Source organism: Rattus norvegicus, chromosome 1 (assembly GCF_036323735.1).
Source record: "Rattus norvegicus strain BN/NHsdMcwi chromosome 1, GRCr8, whole genome shotgun sequence".
NCBI lineage: Eukaryota > Metazoa > Chordata > Mammalia > Rodentia > Muridae > Rattus > Rattus norvegicus.
Window position 1 is genome coordinate 206651502 of NC_086019.1, and position 9381 is coordinate 206660882.

The window sequence follows — 9381 nt, forward strand, 5'->3', positions numbered from 1 at the left end:
TGTATCTGTGAATATTCCTGTGAAGGTCAGAGGTCTGTGTACCTTATTTTTTGAGACAGGGCTTTCCACTGTGCTGGGAACGCATGGATTTAGCTAGATCGACTGACTGGTGAGCTCTGGGTTCTGTCTCTGTCCTTCCAGGGCTCGGATTACAGATGTGAGCCCCATGCCCAGCTTTTCGCTTAGTTTCTGGGGATCTGAACTCAGGTCCTCGTGCATATAAGGCATGCACCTTATCAACTGAGCCATCTCTCCAGCTTCCTTTTCTCTATCCTTTTTATCTCAATCTTGAGATATATTTTTCTGGAATTTCATGAAATCTGAGCTTGGTAGTACATACTTGTAATTCCAGTACTTACGAAGGTAGAGGCAGAAGGGTTATGAGTTCAAATCTATCCTGGGCCACACGGTAAGCTAGAGGCCAATCTTGAGATGCCTACATCCAGCCACACGACTGTTAGGCTTTTTGTTTTGTTTTTTGAGGCAGTTTTCTCAATGTAGTCCTTGCTGTCCTAGGAGCTCCTTATGTAGACTAGGCTCATTTTGAACTCCTGCCTCTGCCTCCTGAGTGCTGGCATTAAAAGGGGTGTATCGCCTTTATACTGGATTATACTGGATTACAAAGGGCTGAGGCAGTTTTTAACCTAGCAACTGAATTGGAGTGGGGACACGATCTGATCTCTGTGGAGAGATTCTCCACAAAGAGTAAGGTAATGGGCTTGAAAAGATAACCAAGCGACACTCAGGATTCCAGCACTTGGGAGGCTGAGGCAGGATGATTGCAAATTCAAGGCCAGCTTGGACACATAGCCAAACCTTATCTTAAAACACAAAACAAAACGACCCCATCCCCCATTAAAAAAACCCACTACACGGTGCTCAGTGGGAGTAGCTAGGCATAGAAGGCCACAGCTGTGGTTCCACTCACATAGTCTTTCTGAAGTAGGAAAAGCCCAGAGACAGGAAGCATAATGGCGGGTGCAGGAGGATGAAGAGAGGCTGTTGGCAGAGGTAGAGTTTAGAAATGATGGAATAGTTAGGGGTGCTGCAGGGGGTTGGCTGCAAAATACTAGAGATGTGCTGGATGTGGCTGAGCTGTTCCCATGATACCCTGTGTGTCTCCACTCAAATAAGGATGAAGGGAGACGATGGCTCAGTTGGTAGAGTGCTTGCTTGCCTTGTACGAAGTGCAGAGTTCAAGCCCATCACTGCATAGAGCAGGTGCAGTGGTGCATACCTGAAATCCTAGCACTTGAGAGGTGGATACAGTGGGGGTTGAGAGTTCCTGGTCTTCTTCGGTTACCCAGTCAGCTCAAGGCCGGCCTAGGTTATTCGGGATCTTGCTTCAGAAAAGAAAACAATAAAAGGGAGTTGGAGGCTCACGTCTGGTCCAGAGCAACCCTCGGTCTGGGTGGAGCTTTCCTGCTTGTTTACGGAGTCTCTATTCGAACTTCACTGAGGGCTTCTCAGTCTCAGCACTCATTCTGCTATGTCTGCCTTGGAGAGCCAGGTTCCATCCCACCAGGGAAGTGGCATTTCCAGGGGTGGGGTCTCTATGGGGACAGAGATGCCACCTAATAGTACAGCTCTGTGGTGGGACTCCGTGGTGAGCTTCGGTCTGGACCGACTGACTGAGAACCTATCAAGGCTACCTCGGCGGAGGAGGCATCGCCTTTCCTCCCTGAGACTGTCTTCTTGCAGGGGTAGGGGACACAGCCTAGCTGTACCTTCCTGGTGTCCTGGGGGGATGTCAAGTCCTATTTCACCTTCTCCAGCCAGTGCCACCACAGTTCTGACACGCTGATGATATTGTGTCCAAGAATACTCTGTCTCCAGCCCTGTGCCCGGTCATGTGACCAGATTACATCTCAGCTGGATCTGCAGCCCTCAGTAATCTCAGATAAGAGGGCATAGGCTGCAGGGGAGGGTGGGAAAACTAGGTCATTTCAATAGAACCAGCGACCTACAGGGCCGTGCATTTCAGGCAAGGAGGAGATTCATACACAGCCTCAGACATGCTCTCAACGACTGAGAGGTGAATCCACCCAAGCTTCAGACCCCAAGCTCACCTGTGGCAATTTCCTGAATGAAACAGTTTTTTTTTTTAAATCAGCTCAGGGTTTCAGAAACTTCTGCAAACACAGCCTCGCAACTTTGCATTATAGGACCAGGTTGACCCCACCATTCTGACTTCTCCCAGGTGGGTCTGTCTAGCTCTTCTCACACCCATGGTATTGGCTCGAGCTACTGTAGCAACCAACACAGCTTTAAGATCAGAGTCCATTATCCCATGTACCTGAGACTGGAGGGTCAAGATGGAGATGCTTCAGGGCTGGCACCTTCCAAGTCCTCTCTTGCTGGCCCTCTGACTGTATCTTCTCTCTTTGTCCTCAAAGAATCATAGAATTCACTGTCCTGTTCTCTCTCCCTCTCCCTCTCCCTCTCCCTCTCCCTCTCCCTCTCCCTCCCCCTCCCCTCCCCCTCCCTCCCTCCCCCCCCCCCTCTCTCTCTGCAGGCCTAAGCTGTCATTCCTCAGGAGTTGTTGTCCATCTTGGGTTTTGAGACAGGGAACTCTCTGACCAGGCTAGGCTGACTGATCAGTGAGTCCCAGGGCTCCTCTTTTTTCTCAACCTTCCTAGCTCTGGAATTACAAGCACATGCTACCATGCCACCTCACTTTAAAAGTTAATATTTTATTTTGTGTGTGTGTGTGTGTGTGTGTGTGTGTGTGTGTGTGTGTGTGCCAGAGAGAGAGAGAGAGAGAGAGAGAGAGAGAGAGAGAGAGAGAGAGAGAGAGAAAGCCATGTGAGTATGTGTGTGGCTTTAATTTATATGTGTGTGTGTGTGCCATGTACGTGTGGCTCTATATGTGAATATGGCTGCTAGCTCCCTTGGAGCTGGGGTTGAGGTGGCTGTGAGCCTCCTGCATGGGAGCTGGAAACTAAACTTCAGTCTTGTGTAGGACCAGCGCTCAGCGCCATCTGTTCAGCCTGGCTTTTATACATGGGTTCTGAGATTGAACTCAGGTCCTCATGTTTGTAATTCAAGCATTCTACCAATTGAAAAAATCTTAGTGGACTCTAAATCTTTCTTTTAGTGAGTCCCAAAGAGGGTCTAGCTGCAGGGATACACACTGGCTGTGAGCATCAAAGAGAAAAATATTCAGAGACCCAGACCAGTCACGGCTGCTGAGGATCTGGAAAGCAGGGACCCAAAGACTGCCTGTTCCCCTTCTGGACTCCACCTGAAGGGTCCCCACTAAACTCAGGACGGGGCTAGAAGCCCTGTGGATCGAGGGTAGCAGCCAGGTAAGCCCCAAGCCTTTGTCTTCATAGATGTGCCCAGATGGCTGGGGAATCTATGTGGCTGAGCTCATCCCTCCCCTCCCCTGGGAGACAGGCTTGGACAATGACACAGAAACACTAGGATTCATGGAGGTGGACAGTCAAAGGTGTGAGTGGTTGAGGTTTAAGCAAATGGTCTTGCCCTTCACGATGGTGGTGGCCATCTTTGGGGAAAGTAGATAGCAATATAGTCTGCTGGCTTCTCTGTTTCTATGTCTGCAGCAGCTCCTATGTGACCTACATCCTTAGCCTGGCCACATCTGACTAACATCCTCTGCTGACTTCCTCAGTCTCTTCTGTACCATTGGGTCCTGCTGGAGGACATGGCTAGACACCATCATGAGGTGGTGTGGCATGCTGGTGTGATTCTGAAGCCAATCTCCTCTCTGACACAGTGGCTTTCTGTCTGCTGCCAGCCATGAGCATGGAGAGCTCCTTGTGTGTCCTTTCCCCCACCTGTTGCCCCATGAGAACATCTGCAGTGGTCAATGCTCTAAGCAGGGTTCTGGTGTTTTCTTTACATACCTTGAGGCCTCTGTACTGGGTGGAGAGCTCAGCCTCTGACCCTCCTCACTCAGGATCTAGGATAGATCAGCTGTTGATCTGTTCTACAATGTATGGGTCCAATCTGATCCAGGTCCTTCCTGGCCTGTGCCACCCCCCAGCAACGGTCACTGGCCAGAATCTACCACAACGACCGTGGTCATCGCTTTTCTCCTCTGGTGCCCGCCTCTGACTCTTATCCTGTACATTCCAGAAGGGAATCTGAACCTACCCTCTGGCCTCTTGTATCTCTTGTCCAGTGTGATCAGCATGGCTCATCCAGTTGAATCTTTCCTGACTGGCACTTCCAGGGAAGGAAGCAGCAGGGATCATGTTTCACAAAACCTTGATGGTCCAAGTAGGGTGTTGGGGGACCCCAGACATACCATCCAAAGGCGGTCTCAGCCTCCCTCAGAGTGAGTAAATAATGTCTACCCTTACATATTTCCTCTGCAAAGTACAGAGTAACCTGAGTCCAGGGCTATGAGACTCAGAGGAGTCCTGTCAGGAGCACATTGGAAGTAGCTCTGAGATGCAAAAGGCTGTGTGTTCTTTCACACACACATCACCTACCTGTTTGTGAGGAGCCTCTTCCATGCATCAAAGGCTAAACAAGCCTGCTCCCTCCTGGAGGCCACAGAGACCTTCTCCTAAGTCTCACAGGAGCCTCCTGACAGTGAACTTGCCATCCCTCAGTACACAGAGAAGGACAGGAAAGTATTACACTGAAGGCAGGATTATTTTGCCATGAAGAGATGACTTTATTGAAGGAAAATATTAATGTGTTCTAGGAGACAGGTATGAAAATGACCTGAGGGAGGAACCAGCGTGGACTGTGCTGGCAGGAGGAAGTGGCGGTGTGACCAGCACGTGGCTTCTTCCTGTTAAGAATCCAGGCATAGGTGTCCTTCACCAGGCGCTGAAGGCCATGAATGTCGAACATCTGGGAGATGTGGACTCTGGTTAAGGAAGTCAGAAAGTCCCTGTGGCCAATAACCTCCTTGGCTGAGTAGTAGAGAAGACATCTCTGAGAAAGAGCATCTCAGAGGGGTGATATCCGAGGGAGTGCTCTGTGAACAGTGAAAACAGCCAACCCTAACCCACCCTACCCCAATGAAGAGAATGGAAGAACTCAGCTGATGACTAGATTGTCCGATATCTCAGATCTTGCACTGGCAGCACACAGGAACACAGCAGCTGGACTGACAGCAAGAAGACCCACAGCCTGAGGGGCAGCAGGGCTTGCAGCAGCTGGACTGGCAGCAGCAGGGCTTGCAGCAGCTGGACTGACAGCAAGAAGACCCACAGCCTGAGGAGCAGCAGGGCTTACAGCAGCTGGACTGGCAGCAGCAGGGCTTGCAGCAGCTGGACTGACAGCAGGAAGACCCACAGCCTGAGGAGCAGCAGAGCTTACAGCAGCTGGACTGGCAGCAGCAGGGCTTGCAGCAGCTGGACTGACAGCAGGAAGACCCACAGCCTGAAGAGCAACAGGGCTTGCAACAGCTGGACTGACAGCAGCAGGGTTTGCAGCAGCTGGACTGACAGCAGCCTCCCTTGCAGCCCCCACAGGAGCTACAGCCCCCACAGGAGCCACAGCCTCCCTTGCAGCCCCCACAGGAGCCACAGCCTCCCTTGCAGCCACCACAGGAGCCACAGCCTCCCTTGCAGCCTCCACAGGAGCCACAGCCTCCACAGGAGCCACAGCCCCCACAGGAGCCACAGCCTCCCTTGCAGCCCCCACAGGAGCCACAGCCTCCCTTAGAGCCCCCACAGGAGCCACAGCCTCCCTTGCAGCCTCCACAGGAGCCACAGCCCCCACAGGAGCCACAGCCTCCCTTGCAGCCCCCACAGCTGGAGCAGGAACAGACAGGCACACAACAGCACACAGGCTTGCAGCAGCAGGAGCCACAGCCTCCACAGCTGGAGCCACAGCCCCCACAGCTGGAGCCACAGCCCCCACAGCTGGAGCCACAGCCTCCTGAGCAGCCACAGCAGGTCATGGTTCTGGTGTTTGGTTGAGAATGGAGTAGGTCAGAGGAGAAGGTGGAGAGGAAGGTGTGCAGATGTGGAGCCTCCTGAGCCTGGGCCTTTATATCCCTGCCCAGGGTGTTGCTTGGACCTTGGTCACTTCCCTTGTCTTTGGGCTATTTCCTTGATGTGGTTTTGTTTGTTGTATTCATTTCCCTGTTTGCTTGTTTGTTTTCTGCTAGCTGTATGCACTGGTAATTTTCCTTAGGTTTCCAAATTTGATCTCTTCCTTGTTTATGTTAACTTTGGTCTCTTCTTTACAGATGCTCTCGGATTGTGGTCACCTGCCATTTGTTGACTGCATGTGACTCAGGGGGGAAAGCACCATGTCCATGCTCTTCTATAGCAGCTCTGCTTGGATTTTCCCCCTAGGTTCACTTGTTAGCATCATTAATGTCCCTAGACACGACAGCCTCATTATGGCACCTGTAAAAGTTATCCTGTCTGGAATTAGAGCCTGTATGATCTCTGTAAAGGGAGGATGTATCACTTGGGTTATCTGGATGGACCACTTGCACTCATGTGAATCCTTAGTAGAAGAGATTCGACACCAATGGAAGAGAAAGATGTACAGATAAAGCAGAGAGACTCGAAGAGTCAAGTGATGGGAATCTCATACCAAGGATCACTGGCATCTATGTGGAGCTGAAAGTGTCAGGAAATAGACTTTTCCCTGACAACCCCATGTTTGTCCATGACGCTGAGAAGGACCCCCAGTACTGTTGTTGGTAATATATTTCTGAGACAAGTTGTACCATAATTCTGTAGTTACCAGATAGTAATATAGAGTACGGTATTTGGAGATGGAATGTTACTATAATGGCTATCTAATAATGTGGGGTGGCTATCATCAATTTATCATCTATTTATCCATTATCTCATCTATATATTATCTATCATCTGCTTATTCATGTCACCTATTAAATCTGTCAACAATCATTACCTATATCATCCACACCTATTCATCTATCTATCTATCTATCTATCTATCTATCACATATGTATGTGTCTTAGGGCTCTATGGCTGTGAACAGATACCATGACCAAGGCAATTCTTACGAGGACAACATTTAATTGGGGCTGGCTTACAGATTCAGAGGTTCAGTCCATTATCATCAAGGTGGGAACATGGCAACATCCAGGCAGGCATGATGTAGGAAGAGCTGAGAGTTCTACATCTTGTTCTGAAGGCAAACAGGAGAAGACTGGCTTCTAGGCAGCCAGGAAGATGGTCTTAAAGTCCACATCTAGGGGTGGGGATTTAGCTCAGTGGTAGAGCGCTTGCCTAGCAAGCACAAGGCCCTGGGTTCGGTCCCCAGCTCCGAAAAAAAGAAAAAAAAAGTCCACATCTACAGTGACACACCCACTCCAACAAGGCCACACCTAACAGTGCCCCTCCCTGGGCCAAGCATATACAAACCATCACAGTATATATCCACCACCTACCTACCAGCCTTCTACCTATCTCTTTCTGTCAATGGCTTTTATGTGTAATTTCTGATACTTGTTCCATTTGACACACACAGTCTGACAGTACTTCTGTGAGCTCTCATTAGATGTGCACTGCTCACATCAGCACAGTTTGACAGCACCTCTCTTATTGCTAACACTCACCCTCCTTGGCTCTGTCAGTTTTCTTCCTATCATTACAGAACTCTGAGCCTTGAGTGATTTTCACAGTGTCTCTCGTTCTTTCATGCTAGACTCATTTCTTCAGCACAACCCTTCTGAGATAAGTCTGTGCTGGTACATGCAGTTTCTTTCTTTGTACTACTGAATAATTTTCCACAATAGACTCCATTTCTTTACTCACCTCTTGACTGACATTTAGGTTGTTTCCACTGTTTTTTTTTTTTATTAATAAAACTACTGGGGCTGGAGAGATGGCTCAGCGGTTAAGAGCACTGACTGCTCTTCCAGAGGTCCTGAGTTCAATTCCCAGCAACCACATGGGTAATGGGATCCGATGCCCTCTTCTGGTGTGTCTGAAGACAGCTACAGTGTACTCGTATAAATAAATAAATAAATAAATAAATAAATAAATAAATAAATAAAATTTATAAAAAAAAAATAAAACTACTATATGTGTTTACTTTGTGGATATATGTTCTCCTCTCATCTCTGTTAGTAAATATAAGTGCAATGGAATGACGGGAGTAGTTCCAGTGTTCCAGTGTAACGGAATATTGTCAGAGCAATTCCAGTGTTCCAGTGTAACAGAATAGTCAGAGTAATTCCAGTGTTCCAGTGTAACAGAATAGTCAGAGCAATTCCAGTGTTCCAGTGTAACGGAATAGTCAGAGTAGTTCCAGTGTTCCAGTGTAACGAAATAGTCAGAGTAATTCCAGTGTTCCAGTGTAACAGAATAGTCAGAGTAATTCCAGTGTTCCAGTGTAACAGAATAGTCAGAGTAATTCCAGTGTTCCAGTGTAACAGAATAGTCAGAGTAGTTCCAGTGTTCCAGTGTAACAGAATAGTCAGAGTAGTTCCAGTGTTCCAGTGTAACGGAATAGTCAGAGCAGTTCCAGTGTTCCAGTGTAACAGAATAGTCAGAGTAGTTCCAGTGTTCCAGTGTAACAGAATAGTCAGAGTAATTCCAGTGTTCCAGTGTAACAGAATAGTCAGAGTAATTCCAGTGTTCCAGTGTAACAGAATAGTCAGAGTAGTTCCAGTGTTCCAGTGTAACAGAATAGTCAGAGCAATTCCAGTGTTCCAGTGTAACGGAATAGTCAGAGTAATTCCAGTGTTCCAGTGTAACGGAATAGTCAGAGTAATTCCAGTGTTCCAGTGTAACGGAATAGTCAGAGTAGTTCCAGTGTTCCAGTGTAACGGAATAGTCAGAGCAATTCCAGTGTTCCAGTGTAACAGAATAGTCAGAGTAGTTCCAGTGTTCCAGTGTAACAGAATAGTCAGAGTAGTTCCAGTGTTCCAGTGTAACAGAATAGTCAGAGTAGTTCCAGTGTTCCAGTGTAACAGAATAGTCAGAGTAGTTCCAGTGTTCCAGTGTAACGGAATAGTCAGAGCAGTTCCAGTGTTCCAGTGTAATGGAATAGTCAGAGTAATTCCAGTGTTCCAGTGTAACAGAATAGTCAGAGTAATTCCAGTGTTCCAGTGTAACGGAATAGTCAGAGTAGTTCCAGTGTTCCAGTGGGTTGTACCTCAATAGCAGCTAGAGAGAGCAGAGCTTTGGTGACCCCATACCCTTGTTAGTATTTGCCATTGTGATTTTTCTCTTCTTAATTCTGACAGGTATCAATCGGATCTCATGGCTTTAAATTTCCTGATGGTGAGTGGTATTGAATATCTTTTCATGTATATACGACACCTTTATGTCTCTCTGTTTCTTTGTTTATCTATCTATCTATCTATCTATCTATCTATCTATCTATCTATCTATCTATCTATCTATTTTTTTAATATTTTTATTGTAGTCCAGTCATTATCCCCCTCCCAGTTTGCCCTTGAT